General features: G+C 46.1%; 1 protein-coding gene across 7 annotated transcripts in view; it reads left to right on the plus strand.

The window, feature by feature from the left end:
- The window catches only part of LOC139760347 (cubilin-like), a 344,737-nt gene that overhangs the window by 15,094 nt on the left and 314,504 nt on the right, over positions 1-15,139 (plus strand). For 6 of the 7 annotated variants that reach the window (XM_071683382.1, XM_071683397.1, XM_071683385.1 and 3 more), the window contains exon 2: positions 1,983-2,157. The exons of the other annotated variant lie outside the window; for it this stretch is intronic. The gene's annotated coding sequence lies outside the window, so the exon portion shown is untranslated. The remainder of the gene's footprint in view (positions 1-1,982; positions 2,158-15,139) is intronic. 7 annotated transcript variants of the gene reach the window in all.

Here is a 15,139-nt window from a genome sequence, read left to right on the forward strand (position 1 = left end):
GGGAAAAACAAGTTTACTGGGTGTTTTTCACTCGGCGCCTCGCCGCCGTGTTGGACTTAATCTAGAAAATGAAAAAGATCTGAAATTGAATTGAGTGTAAAGATATTGTACCGGGCAGCGCGGCAGATCGGGAAAGTCTTAATTCCTCGCAGAACTGTAGCCTCCAGAATCTAAATAAATACATGAATAAATTAATTAGCATGGAAATAGAAATATGTAAAATGGAACTCTCAGTTACTGTATGTGGTGAAAAACAAATATATATATAGGTTTAGGTGTTACCAGGGAAAGACACGGGAATGGAGATGGTAGCGGAGAATTGGAGGATTTCACTGAGTTATTGGCGCAATATTTTACCTTTGTGAAGAACACACGTCAGAGGCGGCGATAATGATGGTTTCTTATGGAAATCCTCGTAATATTACGCATGTACCTTTGTGATGCTTATCATTGCGTCGTAGGGATCTTGGATAGTCGGGTCTCTCTCTCTCTCTCTCTCTCTCTCTCTCTCTCTCTCTCTCTCTCTCTCTCTCTCTCTCTCTCTGAGTGATGATTATAATGATAATGAGTGATTTATTGAATTTACTGGGTGGTCATAACAGTAACTTGTTATCATGAAAGAACTTAAGATCAAGGCGGACCTAGAAATTTCTATGCTTTGGACGAGAGAGCTTTGTTGAAGGAGGTGATTCCCACGTCTTCTGACCATGGGTATAGTCTGGTAAGATTCCACGTCGTCGTCAGGGGGAAAAGGGATGGTTCGATTATGACGGTACCGTTGGTGTGGACACAGTGCCCCGATACGACTGTGTTTCTTGGGGCCGTCATATTAACGGTTGTTTATACTCAGCAGCTCATGATACATTCCAAGACTTGTTACAAAGATTTAGTTTCCAGGTTTAGGGTAATTTTTTTATTTTTTTGTAAAATGAGTACCGTGGGTCCATGTCTGTGTAGGGTACAGGACCGTGGGCCCTTACCTGTATAGGATACAGTAACGTGGGCCCATTTCTATATAGGATACAGTACCCTTGGATCCACTTCTCCATAGGATCCAGTACCATCAGCTGCGGGGTTTAATTTGGAGAGAAAAATAATTCAGGTTGCGAGGGTTGATGAAAACCTGCACCGCGGTGAAGCTATTTCCTGGACCCGTAATTAATGAACGTTGCGCCAGCACTCCCTGGAAAGGTTCCCAATGTGAAGCGCTTCTCTCTCGGGGTTTGTGCCCACTATGTTCTTCCTATATATATATATATATATATATATATATATATATATATATATATATATATATATAATGTAATCTTTAACCCTTGAATTGTTAAACACTTGTAATTTGTAACAGTTAAGCAGCCGGATTTGTATATAAGCTGAGGCAAGTACGTGCACACGGTAAATAAAGTATCTTAACCATTTTTTTTTTTTTGTGTGAAACAATATACCACCACGGACGAAGGATTTTGAGAAATTTTTATCGATCTGGTTACTCATTGGTAGCCCTGCCTTTGATATCGTATTTATTGATTGCCAGCGACAATTCCTGCCGTTTGCTATAATGATGTTATATTGATTTAGTATTTTGTTGGAATAACTATAAAGTCGGTTTGCGATAATTGCTAGAAAATTTGTCTCATTTACGCCCATGAACTCCACTGAGACATCATGCGTCATATTGATCATTTTGAAAATCATCAAACCTATACGGGAAGAGGCATTTTTTTTCTGAGTGTTCCAAAGGAATAGATTCCAAACTGACGGTCACTTGTATCATTTTTGCTTGATATTTATTATGTTTTAAAGGAAATCTTATGTGAAAAGTATCAGTAGAAAGGCTCAAGATAACTTTGAAGATGGATTTACGTATATATGGTGTATATCTATGGATGAATACTTATATATATATAAATCTGGATGGATGAATTTATTTTGTGCCTTGCCCAGATTGTTGGTCGCCGTTGATGAGAGGGTTTCTTCACCAGGTGAGGAGAAACACGATCCAGAGGAAGCAGAAGACATGGATGGAGGAAAAAAAAATATAACACGTCAGTTCCTGTTGTCCCCATGATCACGACCGAACGACCCTCGAGCACGACCGAACCTCCCTTGACCACGGAAGGGAACGAGCCAATATGGTTTGGCTGTCTTGTTCTAAAGGTTTGGTCAAAGTCCAGGTCGTCATACTCCGGGGTAGAGAGAGGTGTATGGGTCGTGTCATCGTGCCAGCTTTATGATGGGGTTAGATAGTGGTTAGCGAGCCTCATACCCACGTAATGTTGTGATGGGGTTAGATAGAGGTTAGCGAGCCTCATTACCCACGTAATGTTATGATGGGGTTAGATAGAGGTTAGCGAGCCTCATTACCCACGTAATGTTATGATGGGGTTAGATAGAGGTTAGTGAGCCTCATTACCCACGTAATGTTATGATGGGGTTAGATAGAGGTTAGCGAGCCTCATTACCCACGTAATGTTGTGATGGGGTTAGATAGAGGTTAGTGAGCCTCATTACCCACGTAATGTTATGATGGGGTTAGATAGAGGTTAGCGAGCCTCATTACCCACGTAATGTTATGATGGGGTTAGATAGTGGTTAGCGAGCCTCATTATCCACGTAATGTTATGATGGGGTTAGATAGTGGTTAGCGAGCCTCAAATGAACCCACGCAATATTCAGCAAGTGACAATCACAAATGATTCTCTTTAGGAAAAAGAAAAGATACTGAATGGTTACTTGGGTGTTTACACCAGAGTCGGTAGTTTGAATCACACGAGCGCTTGGCAAGTGTGATCGAGTGCTGACGTGGTGGAAGACACGGGGTTTGTAATGTGACTTTGCGTGCTTTTAGAATTACCCTAAACACCTGAAAAAATGCGTTGAAGGCTTTTTTTTTTTTTTCGACTTGTGATCACAACCCGACGTTTAAAACCTGAACCATTCTGGCAGTTGATGGTTCCATAACCCAGATAACCAACCAGCCAGGTTATTGAGTATGTGATCCATTTAAAGGGTTGACTCACTTCTGTTTACCCTCCGAGAAAGATGGATTTACGATGGTGTATAACTCTTGTTTTATCCCCCGGGATGAAGCAAGGGTGAAATTTAACGTAACTCTTATCTGCGAGACGCATCTGTTGCTACCGGTAAAGGAAGTGACGGGTAATTGGCTTAAGCTACTTAGCTTCGTGGAAGCTGATTGGCCCCCCTATGAGAACGTGCTCAAAGGTGATTGGCTCATTGATTTACCTTCCTTGGAGCTAATTGGGTTTACGGATGATTCCCTCACAGTTGAATGGCCGGAAGTTCTAATTTTTCTTTTTTTGCATTATACCGTATACGAAAAAAAATATATATGAGTTTTTACGGATAAAAACAGCGTTTTACGGCGTGCTTTGGGCGGGAGATATGTGTTAATTTGCGATTTTACGTTGATTAGTATCTGATGGGTCGTTGGTGGCAAGGGAAGGAATAGAAACATAGCAGCAGCGGTTCGACCTCTGTTTATTGAATAATTAATGAAGTATTTGCATACATCTTTAGTGGTCTACCTTTGCCGGATCCCTGTCATCTCCCTCATTGTAAAGAGAGTTTGACTCTACGTGGTTACCGGTTGGGTGAAGGGCCAGCTCGTTATCACTGGCACCTGTGCGTCCAGTGGACCTGGGAGAGTCATAGTAGAGTTAGCTTCCGTTATAGTCAGTAGACTCACCGTAGAGGAGAGTAAGTAGAGTCGAGTTATTGAGATTCAGTAGAGTTAGCTTCCGTTATAGTCAGCAGACTCGCCGTAGAGGACAGTATGTAGAGTCGAGTTACAGAGATTCAGTAGAGTCAGCTTCCACGAGAGTCGGCTACTAGTAGAGTCAGCTTCTAGGAGAGTAAATAAAGTCAACCTACTTAGAGAGTCAGAAGAGTCGGTTTCCAGCAGTCAGTAGAGTCAGCTTCCAGAAGTCAGTCAGTAGAGTCAGCTTCCGGGGGTCAGTCAGGCAGTAGAGTCAGCTTCCAGGGGTCAGTCAGTCAGTAGAGTCAACTTCCAGGGGTCAGTAGAGTCAACTTCCAGGGGTCAGTCAGTCAGTAGAGTCAACTTCCAGGGGTCAGTCAGTCAGTAGAGTCAACTTCCAGGGGTCAGTCAGTCAGTAGAGTCAGCTTCCAGGGGTCAGTCAGGCAGTAGAGTCAGCTTCCAGGGGTCAGTCAGTCAGTAGAGTCAACTTCCAGGGGTCAGTCAGTCAGTAGAGTCAACTTCCAGGGGTCAGTCAGTCAGTAGAGTCAACTTCCAGGGGTCAGTCAGTCAGTAGAGTCAACTTCCAGGGGTCAGTCAGTCAGTAGAGTCAACTTCCAGGGGTCAGTCAGTCAGTAGAGTCAGCTTCCAGGGGTCAGTCAGTAGATTCAGCCTTCCGAGATTCAGTCGACTTATCTGCCAGGAGTGGGTGTAGTTCCAGCTTCCAGGAGGCAATTGATCCGGCTTCCTGGAAAGACTAGACTCCTTGCAAAGAGGGTGAATGCTGAATGGTTTGTTTGGAGGTGGGTTTATCTTGAATGGTATGGAGGTGGGTTTATCTTGAATGGTATGGAGGTGGGTTTATCTTGAATGGTATGGAGGTGGGTTTATCTTGAATGGTTTGGAGGTGGGTTTATCTTGAATGGTTTGGAGGTGGGCTTATCATGAATGGTTTAGAGGTGGGTTTATCATGAATGGTTTAGCAGGTGGGTTTATCTTGAATGGCTTGGAGGTGGGCTTATCATGAATGGATTGGAGGTGTGTTTATGCTGAATGGATTGGAGGTGGGTTTATCTTGAACGGTTTGGCGTTGGGTTGTTATGTTGTTGGATGGTTAGGAAGGAGGTCGGGTATTGTTTCACGGGTGATTTTTGGCTGATATTTTGAAGATATCGTGTGCAGGGTTGGGCCCAAATGATGTTGTGGATAGTGTTAAACCAAAGGTAGGCCGAGGGAGTCTTCATATACTTCATGGTGCAGGTGGGAGACCCTCAGAATATGAGGATCACACTCGTGTCTTGATCTCAGACATGGCAGTGTCTTAGAACATGGAAGTGTTTAGAATTTAGACTCGAACTGGACATAACAATCTATGTTATTAGTAATATCGTAATCTTTTCCGTGATATTGTAACACCCTCAGTAATCATGGCACACTGAGTAATATTGATACCCCTCTCAGTAATATAATGACCACCTCAGTAATATGTTAACCCCTGAGTAATATTGTGACTAACTTAGTAATACTGTAACGCCACTTAGTAATATTAAAACCTCCCCAGTAATGTTATTAAAACCTCCTCAGTAATATTATAACCCCCTCAGTAATATTGTAACCCTCTTAGTAGTATTTCAATCCCCCCTGTAAAATTTTACCCTCTCCGTAATACTGTCACCCCCCCCCCCTCAGTAATACTGTAATATAGTAACTCCTCCCCTCAGTAGTATTCTAGCCCCCCTCAGTAATACTGTAAGTTGTGCATAGTGTTGACTGTGTGTGGGTTTGGATCCCACGCTGTTCCCATGTTTTGTGTTGGGCATTAAGCAGATAGACGACTTCGGAGACGTTTGACATAGATGTAGCATAGCTGTACACCTTATACACATTAACACATACCCGTAGGGAAGAGTGATATAGATATTGCTTAGCTGAAAAATTAATTTATGATATGCCTCGTGTATAGGTCGATCCCAGGTTTTTGAGGGTAATGGAACATTGAATTAGGGTATTAAAACCCCAGACTCCACGCACACCCTTCACCTGTCAGTCTCCACCAATACCAGCTAAGCTCTCTGTCGATCCAGCTATCAGATCTGAGTGAAGAGGGTGTTGGCTACTATGAGTATAGAATATACCGTATATACTCGTCTATAATTCTACTTCATGTATAGGTCGATCTTTTAATCTGAGTTTCAGTTGTGCTATGGGCGTGTGTAAAAGTCCCAAAGGACGACGGGATATTAAATGGCTGTGCTTTTAGGTAAAATTGGCACTTTCAGGTTATTGCATACTGGCCTTTTTTTTTCTAATATGTCAGTGACTTATCATGGGTTATATTTTTCTCATTACTGCAAGCCATTTATTTTTGTATAAGGCAATAAAACATGCGCAGGTCGTGAATTTCAGAAATCTATTTGAAAAGGGTAATATTGTCATATTGATTTGCGAAGATAATCGCACAAGCGGGCTTTGTGAAACGAGTTAAAAGGGGTGGAATAATCGGCATCAAATACAGAGAGTGGGGAGGGGAGGGTTCGAATCCAAGCCCTTCATTTACTCTTTTGTTACTGATGATTATATATATATATATATATATATATATATATATATATATATATATATATATATATATATATATATATATATATATATATAACAGAGGCGGAGTTAAGATGCCGTCTGGCACAGCGTCTAAGATTTATTATATCGGCAAGACAGAACACCATGAACACACTTTGCTTACGACACACTTATCCAGTTGATATAGACCTTCACTGATGTTCGCGTAAAGATTATTTTGCGTATTTGATATGGGAAGATTCAGCGATATTTGTCTTGATCAAGAGGCGTTATAATGTGATGGCCACTGGCTACGATTGTGCTTGTGAGACATGTAAGTCTCGAGCCGAGAGAGAGAGAGAGAGAGAGAGAGAGAGAGAGAGAGAGAGAGAGAGAGAGAGAGAGAGAGAGAGAGAGAGAGAGATTTATCCCAATCCGCCCGGTCCAGATGGGGGGGGGCGGTTCTCGTCGTAGTGGTAGATCCACTTCTGACGAGAGGATGAGTTATCATCAGGCCTCTGACTCCTCAGACGACCTTGCTCAGGGAACGGGTGCTCTCTCTCTCTCTCTCTCTCTCTCTCTCTCTCTCTCTCTCTCTCTCTCTCTCTCTCTCTCTCTCTCTCTCGAACACTTTTAGAGGGAAAGCCAAGTCGAGAGCAGTGTTTTAGGGAGTGAATGTCTGTTTCTCAGTCGTCTGGCTCATCCACACGGCCTCACTTACCTTTGCTAATAAGAAAACTTTAAGAAAGTGTTTGATGCAAAATTGTGTGGGAAGGAGGAGACGAAATTTGGTATGGGGCGTCGTACGTATGGTACAGTACGACCCTTTGGTATAATGGCCTGGTTTCTGGTCACACGTCAGACCATCATAGCCAGGGGTCGTACCGCCGTGCTCAAGAGGTTGTAGAGTCGTGCGCAATGGTTGGCACCATCTATACACTCTTTGTGTTGTGCCTCCGATTACCTTTTTTCTTCCGATAGGCAGAACTCCGTGGGTGAAAGCATGGAACCCAGAGATACGCCAGTGGATATGGTGAGAACTACCGGCGTGATTATCACCCTTAAGGACTTCATAAGCAATTAGATGAAGAGGGTGCTTCTTCCAACCATCCCTGCCCATTATGTCGTGACCCAGCCAAGGTAAAGAGGGCCAGAATATGTAATGGGGGGAGTAAAGAGGTCCAGAATATTTAATGTTAAAGTCACACTGGCGTGCTGGCATTGGCCCCCTAGGAACCACAGGATGTTCTGGAAATAGAATTATGGGATTGGTCGAGTGATCCCGCACCCCCCTCACCCCTTCCTTTCCCCCCTCAACCTCCCCCACCTCTTTCCAGCCAACTCTCTCCCTGGAATATTAAAAAATCTTAGAGGCAGAATCCTTTTATGTTAGGGATGCCAGAGGCTTAGCCCCTTGAGCCACAACGGTACGACCCATTGGGCATGACGGTACGACCGTTCACCGCCGCTACGACGGACGAGTACGACTCTATGACCCACGACGGTACGACCTTTAGGCACGACGATGTGACCTTTGAGCACGATGATTTGACACACCCAAGTACGTCGGTGCGACCCGTTTCAAAGACCAGGTCATCTTGATCAGAGATCGCACATTCGTGCTAAAGGGTCGTTAACTCTAAAAGCCTGGAAAAGAAGAAGAGGAACATCAGCTGGAAAAGCACACGCGTTGAAAGTCGTGTGTGTGTGTGGGTTACTGGGCTGTTTCTCCTCCTGGAACTTGGTAATATTTCATCTTGAAACTCTCTCGCGTGAGCCGGTACTTCCCTGGCGAGGACTGGAGACCAGACTGGGAGGACTGGTAATCATTTATTCAAGGGAGGAAGGACCGTGGTGTGTGTGTGTGTGTGTGTGTGTGTGTGTGTGTGTGTGTGTGTGTGTGTAGTTTCACCTGTATATAGCATGGACGGTAAGTTCATGGGAAGGATAGAAAACAAGGGAACCTGATGTGAGGTATTGCTTTGCATCAGTCGATGCTGAAGTCTGTTTCCTGTGTGTCACTGACATCAGTACCAATTCGTCTAAATTAGTTTGAATCTTTAGGTAGTCTTGCTTTGACTGAGGCCATATTTCCTGATATCGTGTCGAGGGAAAATCTCCAAATTCTGCTGGTGAGTCGTGTCGCTAACGTCACTGGTGTAGACGATGAACAGTGTGGGTCCCAGGACTGATCCCTGAGGTACCTCACTTGTCACGGGAAGCCATTAGGTAGGATTGGGTGGTTGTAGAGTTTATACACAGGTCTTGTGGTCTTGTGGTATTTAGAAAAGTCTTTTTTTTTTCCTCCGCTAGATTCATGGCATTAAGTGCCAAATTGTTCTTTGAGACTATATAGTATCACTGATTACATAGATACTCCATCTTGATTAGATAAGGACACTGTTGATTCACTGGCTGTATTACAGAAAATGGACTGTAAGTGATTCACTTCAGGCATTTCTAGGTCGTCTTTTAAGTAGAAAAAGTACAGTTCTCGTATTGAAATAAGTCTTACTATTTACAGCTTGTGAATCCCTAATTGTTATTTACATGTGTGTGTGTGTGTGTGTGTGTGTGTGTGTGTGTGTGTGTGTGTGTGTGTAAGGAAACGTAAATCTACAATATAACATGAGAGAAGATATCCAGATATGTCACACGTGAGAATGAGTGAGACGATGGCACCTCTGGTCTCCGTGTGTCCGACATCGAGAGCCAGGCTGGGGTAGGCAGAATTCCTGGGTGGCGGACTGAGGAAGGCGCTTATTTGATTTGCAGATATGAAATTTATCGAGACCGGGGTAAATTTGCCGGCGACCCGGAGATTGGAGAGTTGCAGGAATAAATGGCTTAGCCTGTGGGTAAGACGGGGTGGGTGCAAGTGTTGGAGGTTGCTGCCTCGCCCCGTGGGTGATTCGTTCTTCGAGTGTTTGTGAGGGACGAACCAGACGTCAGTGATTACATGGTGGTCGTCGTTGTAGAAGGCATCTCGTCCTCTTGAACGTGAGTGTACGACCCCACCCATGGGTATAATGGCGAGCTCTTATTACCCATGGGTCGTACCGTCGTTTTCAGTGGGATGAAGACACGACCAGATTCATCTCAGTATCCACTTGAGTTTTACTTGTTATTCTCGTCTGAAGATGGCACCACAAACAGCTATTCCCTCCTAACTGAATACTTGACCAGTTGAATTCAAGATGGCTTCGGGAACTATACGACATCGCTCGTTTCTTTCTTTCTTTTGGGGGTAGCACTACAAACTTTATATCTGGACGAAGGCATGACCCCGAGATATTAATCGTCCACAGTGATACTCGCTGGCAAGAAACGCGTTTTGCGAATATGCGACAGAACTCTGCATCTGTTGTGTGCATCAGTCTGCACTTGACATTGAAATTGCAAAACACCACCTCTACCCCCTCCCTAAAACACACACACACACACACACACACACACACACAGAGGCTTACTCTCTCTCTCTCTCTCTCTCTCTCTCTCTCTCTCTCTCCCATGTGTGTATCTTGACGTGTTTTCCTCCCTCAGCGTTTCTTCCCAATGGCTATCATATATCGTGTCTCCTTCCTCCCTCCTTGACCCTCTTCTTCTCCTCCTCCTCCTCATCTCTTCCTTTTCCTCTTCTCCTCCCTTCTTCTTCTTCTTCTTCTTCTTCTTCTTCTTCTTCTTCTTCTTCTTCTAACCCCTTTTTCACCTCTCCTTTTTCCTTTCCCCCACATTTTCCTTTATTTTCTTTATTTACTTTTCCCCCTTCTTTATATTCTCTTTCCTCCCGGTCTTCCCCTTTCTTCTGCCTTCCCGTCTTTCCCGTTCAGTAATACATATATACAATCACCCGTTTTCTTCTATTTTATCTTTATCTCTCCATTCCATTTTCCCCTCTCCTCCTACTTCCCTATTATTCCTCTTCTCTTTTTTACTCAGGTTTCTCTCCTCATCCCTTTCCCCTCCGTCTTCTTCTTCCTCTCTCACACCATATTCCCTCCCCCTCCTCCCCCACCTCTTCCTCCTCTCTCAGTCTCCCTCCCTCCGGCAGCCACCTACCCCCACCCCATCACCATTCAGGTTTTGACGGAGTAGCGTGAGAATGCCAAGTGTGTGTGTGTGTGTGTGTGTGTGTGTGTGTGTGTGTGTGTGTGTGTGTGTGTGTGTGTTGTGTGTGTGTGTGTGTTTGTGTGTGTCTGTGTCTGTGTGGCAACAGTCCTGCCAGTAACAGGGGTAACAGTATTTGAGTCTGAGGTCGTGGTATCCAAAATCTTTAAGCGGAGGTTTGGCCTAGTGTTGAGGTCTTGGGAAGATGGTTACTGTGAGGTGTGTGTCATTCATGAGGCTATGTTGGTGTAGGAGAATATCGTGAGGCTATGTTGGAGAATGTCGTGAGGCTATGTTGGTGTAGGAGAATATCGTGAGGCTATGTTGGAGAATGTCGTGAGGCTATGTTGGTGTAGGAGAATATCATGAGGATATGTTGGTGTAGCGGAGAATATCATGAGGCTATGTTGGTGTAGGAGAATATCGTGAGGATATGTTGGTGTTGGGGAGAATAATATAGTGAGGATATGTTGGTGTTGGGGAAAATAATATCATGAGGATACGTTGGTGTTGGGGAGAATGATATAATGAGAATATGTTGGTGTTGGGAGAGTAATATGAGGATATGATGGTGTTGGGGAGAATAATATGAGGATATGTCAGTGCAGGGGAGAATAATATCATGAGGGTATGTTGGTGTTGGGGAGAATAATATCATGAGGATATGTTGGTGTTGGGAGAGTAATATTAGGATATGTCAGTGCAGGGGAGAATAATATCATGAGGGTATGTTGGTGTTGGGGAGAATATCTTAAAAACAGGGATAGTTCGTATGGGTGAGCGTTTTGTTGTTGGTGGGCTTGGCTGTATTTGCTGGCAGGTCTGATTACATCGATTTAGTTGAGTGTGTGTGTGTGTGTGTGTGTGTGTGTTAGGTAGGCAAAGGTTCTTGGAACACCAGGGTTCGAGACCATATAAATTGTCAGGCCAACCACGCATTGTGTGGGGGAGGAGGGGTATATAAATATATATATATATATATATATATATATATATATATATATATATATATATATATATATATATTATATATATATATATATATTGGTATGCCAATCTAAAGAGGTCCATTTTGCAAGCCTTAAAAAGACGGTTATGGTAAGCGACCGGTAGAGGGCATAGGTCCAACGGAGAAACTCAGAAATGGCCTACGGAAGGGTATATGTGATGGAAGTTTAGGGCAAAGCCGTTGCTATTTATCTAACGTTAGGGGTGGGGGGAGGGGGAGGGAGGGGGGGGATGTCTGCGCGTGCGCGGCGCGGGCCAGATATTGATCGTCCCCCTAGCGGCCGTCCGCCCAACCTCTCGCACATGCTGCTGCAAGCCACGTTTTCTTTTGTTGCGCTTTTCCCACTTGTTTTCGGCCGGTGCCGCGATGGGTCGTGGGTAGTTACCTCCGGCCGTACGAGGCTCCAGGGGCTAATAGGTCAGTTTTGGGCGGTAGTTTGGTGATGGACGCCCACCCCACAGGGAGAAGGGATGCGGCCTGGGCATGGCAGATGACGGCTAAATGGCGGGTGGCGGATAGAACCGATCAGCAATATCCTCTAGAATTTAGTGAATCATTTCTCATCCTCAGAACGGCAGAATAAAAGTTTGAATGATGCTACAGATATATGTCTTCTTTTTTTTTTTTTTTCTTAGCATAGAAGGACCTTGGTTTTATATTAGGGGAGGAGGAGGAGGAGGAGGAGGAGGTGGTGGGTGGGTGGGTTGTCTGTTGACTGTGGCTTTGGTGGTCAGTGTGGCTGGGAGGACATTTAAGGGTGGGTTGAGGGAGGTGGTGGTGGGTTGGTGGGGGGACGACTTATCCTGGGTGTGTGGTGGGCGAGGTCTGCCCAGACCCGCCCGTAGCCTTACCCCCTCCCCCCCCACCCCACCCTTCCCCCCCTCCTCTCATTCTCACTACTTCGGTGTTATTTTTGAGTCGTTGCGCCCCCCCCCCCCAACACCCCCCCTTCCCCACGGTGATGGTCTTCAGGGGTGGGGGGGGTGGTGGTCCTCCATCATCGGGGTGTGATCTTAACCACAACCCCCCTCCTCCTCCTCCCCCCCAGATTCCAGTTACCCCCCCCCCGCCTCCCTCTGGTACCAGGAACATTGTGGATTTCTTCGCGGAATTTGAAAGCCTTCCCCCCCCCCCCCCCACACACACCTCATCAAGACTGATCCTTATTACATACCGTGTGCTGGAAATGTACCTCGGTGTTCACAGGGCAGTTTAGGGCAGGTGTTCACAGGGCAGGTTAGAGCAGGTGTTCACAGGGCAGTTTAGAGCAAGTGTCAACACGGCAGTTTAGAGCAAGTGTCAACACGGCAGTTTAGAGCAGGTGTCAACACGGCAGTTTAGAGCAAGTGTTCACACGGCAGTTTAGAGCAGGTGTCAACACGGCAGTTTAGAACAGGTGTCAACACGGCAGTTTAAGAGCAGGTGTCAACACGGCAGTTAAAGAGCAGGTGTTCACCCGGCAGTTTAAAGCAGTCGTCAACACGGCAGTTTAGAAGCAGGTGTTCACACGGCAGTTTAAGAGCAGGTGTTCACACGGCAGTTTAAGAGCAGGTGTTCACAGAGGAGGGCGGTGAAGACTCTCACAGGGTGTCCGCCCCAAGGTTAACTGGGGTGTTGGTTCCCCCGGCAACGTTTTGGTGGCGGGTGGCCGTGTGTGTGTGTGTGCTCCCCCCTGCAGGTGGGACGAAGAGCCAGGTTCCTGCTATGTAGTCTTGGCGTAGCACAGATTTCCCTTCCTCTGTGTGTGTGTGTGTGTGTGTGTGTGTGTGTGTGTGTGTGTATTTTTTGTTTGTCTGTCTGTCTCTCTGACTGTGTAGCGTGGGTGGATGGGGAAAGAGGGGGAACGTCTGAGGAACACCTGGGTTCTTTAGGAGGCTCTCTCTCTCTCTCTCTCTCTCTCTCTCTCTCTCTCTCTCCTGACGGAGGCTCCGACGGGCGGAGGTGACGGTGGTAGTGGCGCTGCTGCTGCTGCTGGCGGCGACACGAGGGACTCGGTGTGGGGAATGAGGTCGTACGCTGCCACGACCCCCCCTCCCCTCCCTCCTCCCCCTCCTCCTTCCTGCTCCTCCCGCCCTCCCTCCCTCCCCCTCCTCCTCCCTCCCTCCCCCTCCTCCTCCCTCCCTCCCCCTCCTTCCTGCTCCTCCCTCCCTCCCCCTCCTCCTCCCTCCCTCCCCCTCCTCCTCCCTCCCTCCCCCTCCTTCCTGCTCCTCCCTCCCTCCCCCTCCTCCTCCCTCCCTCCCCCTCCGACTGTGGTGGTGTTGGAAAGTAGGTCGTGGTTCACCACTGCCACCTCCCCCACCTCCCCCCCCCCCCACACACACCACAGACAGTAACGTCGCAAACCTCACCTCCCCTTCCTCCTTCCCCTCCCCCTTCCTCCCTCCCCTCCCCAAATTATGATTATTTTTTTTATATTATTACGTTAAGGCTTCATTGGTGAGCTTTAAGTTTATTTTGTTTTGGGTGACATCACAACTTGAAGTTGTTGTTGATGTTACTTGACGTGTTGCAACGATGACGTGTTGCAAATGCGACGTGTTGCAGCGATGACGTGTTGCATCATAGCGTTCTGAGGTTGATAGATATATTTCCGGATATCTTGGTAAGAGCAGACGTCCTTTATGGTCAACATTTGGTTACTTGTTGATCAATAGATAGCAAACATTTATACAGTATTATTTCTTCATAGTTTTAGATTTACAATGAAACTTTTATAAATTTCATTGTTGTGGTTCCTCATTTTTCTATCAGCGCCCTTGGTTGACATGAGCTTAATTGATGTGTAATCAGTCTGGTGTGTCGCGACCATTACGTCCAGTTAACAAGCCCATTCAGTGGTTAGGTGGAGTTGATTACGTTCGTGAGGTGAGGTGGGCAGTACTCACGTCATCAGCTGTCGTGATGGACGTATATATTTACGACGTGGTTCCCTAAATGGTTTGCGTCGTGTTTTCCATTTTTTCTTCTTCTTCAGTCCTTGCTGGTGTTTCCCGGCTTAGCAAGGTAGCGTCAGGAACATGCTAGCATGGCTGAGCCGACGGTGGAGGAAGGGAGAGAGAGAGAGAGAGAGAGAGAGAGAGAGAGAGAGAGAGAGAGAGAGAAAAAAATAATCGCATGAGTCCTTTCTTTGGGTTTTCCCCCACCCCAGTCCCCCCTCCACCCGCTTTTAGAAAGTGATGATACAGGAGGGGAGGATTTCCAGCTCTTTTATTTTCTGCTCTCCCCCTCTCCGTCTCTCTCTCTCTCTCTTAGTCGTATTTCTATGACAGGCAGGAGATTACGTGGGCAGTATTCTTTCTCCTCACCAGTCCCCAGAGATAGAGGACTTCCTCAGTCCCCAGAGATGGGGGGGGGGGACTCTTGTATATATATACTTTTTTTATGTCCGTTTTTAGATAAACTTTTCTAGGTTGGGAGGGAGGGGTAATGCTTCCCACGTACCTCCGGTACGTTAGTGGAAAGCAAATAAGAAGGGTGGTAGGGGGGCGCGGGCGGGAAATCCTCCCCTCCTGAATTATTACTTTCCGAGGGAGAGGGAAACGGAGTAAGGAGCCAAAATGAGGATCATTCGTAAGGTTGAATGGCTCATCGCGGGGCTCATCGTGTGTGTGTGTGTGTGTGTGTGTGTGTGTGTGTGTGTGTGTGTGTCGTTGAACACTGCGGGTTTGAGGTCTCGTTAATCTATAGCAAAGCATGGGGGAGGGGGGGAGGTCCCTCTTGGTGCCTCTTCCCCCCCCCCCTCCCTCCCT

Source organism: Panulirus ornatus, chromosome 36, assembly GCF_036320965.1.
Source record: "Panulirus ornatus isolate Po-2019 chromosome 36, ASM3632096v1, whole genome shotgun sequence".
NCBI classification, from domain to species: Eukaryota; Metazoa; Arthropoda; class Malacostraca; order Decapoda; family Palinuridae; genus Panulirus; species Panulirus ornatus.